Consider the following 1,100-nt stretch of genomic DNA (forward strand, 5'->3'; position numbering starts at 1 on the left):
TGAGCGTCGACCTATGAACCAGGAGGTCATGGTTCCATTCCCAGTCAGGGCACATGCCTAGTTGTGGGCTCCATCCCAGTGTGGGGCGTGCAGGAGGCAGCCAATCAATGATTCTCTCTCATCATTGATGTTTCTGTCTCTCTCCCTCTCCCTTCCTCTTTGAAATCAATTTTAAAAATTCTACAAAATTAAAATAATAAAAAAAGGAAACCCAGCCTGAAGGGCTGGCAAGAGAGTTGCCCTCTGGGAAGTATGAGGCTAGAGAGCAATAGATACCTTTCCACCCTGTTCCAATATTCAAAGGCAGGCTGAGGAGAAGCCTGCATTTGCCAAGAGATGCCCAGGTGACTGTAAGATATTTTCAGGCTGGGAAGTGGGGGTCAGGAAGGGGGCATGTTACAGGAGCAGAGACAGCCCTTACTCAGCAAAAGTGTTTGCAAACATGACCACTTGGCCTTCTTGCCTACCTGCGAGCGGGCCTATTGCTGGCACCTTGTCTTCATTGAGTTACTGGAGGTCTCATTCAGCAGAAGCCCAGCAGAATCCAGACCTGAATTACTTGTTATATCTCCTTTCTATAACTTCCTGGTGGAATCACCTTGTCAGGCATTTGTCTTCATGCCCGAAGGTCAGCTCATCAACGCACTCTTATCCATGCAGAATTTTAATCGGCCCAAAAACTAGAATGGTTTCATTATTTAAACGGTAGGAGTTCAAGCTCCCAGAGCTGCCTGGGGAAAACGGTTGGTAATGCACGTGGACATGAGGTGGAGGGCAGAGCACAGCTCTGATGGGAACTGGAGCTGGAGTTCACTCTGTGCTCAGCCATTCACCATCTCTGGGGCACTGGGCGAGTCATGGAACGTCTTTGAGCCTCAATTTCCTACCTTAGTGATGCATGCTGAGAGGCGATGTGACCTCCAACACAGGGCCAGACCACAGGATGTGCAAGGACTGAGGGGTAAACTAAAGTTAGTACAACAGATGCATCACCCACATCACCAGAACTACACGCTGCTGGATGCTTCTGCGGGGCATCTTCAGAAAGCACACGGTCCTAGTCAGGGCCTGGCAGGAGAACTGGTAGCACATAAGTTAGA

The sequence above is a fragment of the Myotis lucifugus genome, unplaced genomic scaffold, assembly GCF_000147115.1.
Source record: "Myotis lucifugus unplaced genomic scaffold, Myoluc2.0 scaffold_117, whole genome shotgun sequence".
Lineage (NCBI taxonomy): Eukaryota > Metazoa > Chordata > Mammalia > Chiroptera > Vespertilionidae > Myotis > Myotis lucifugus.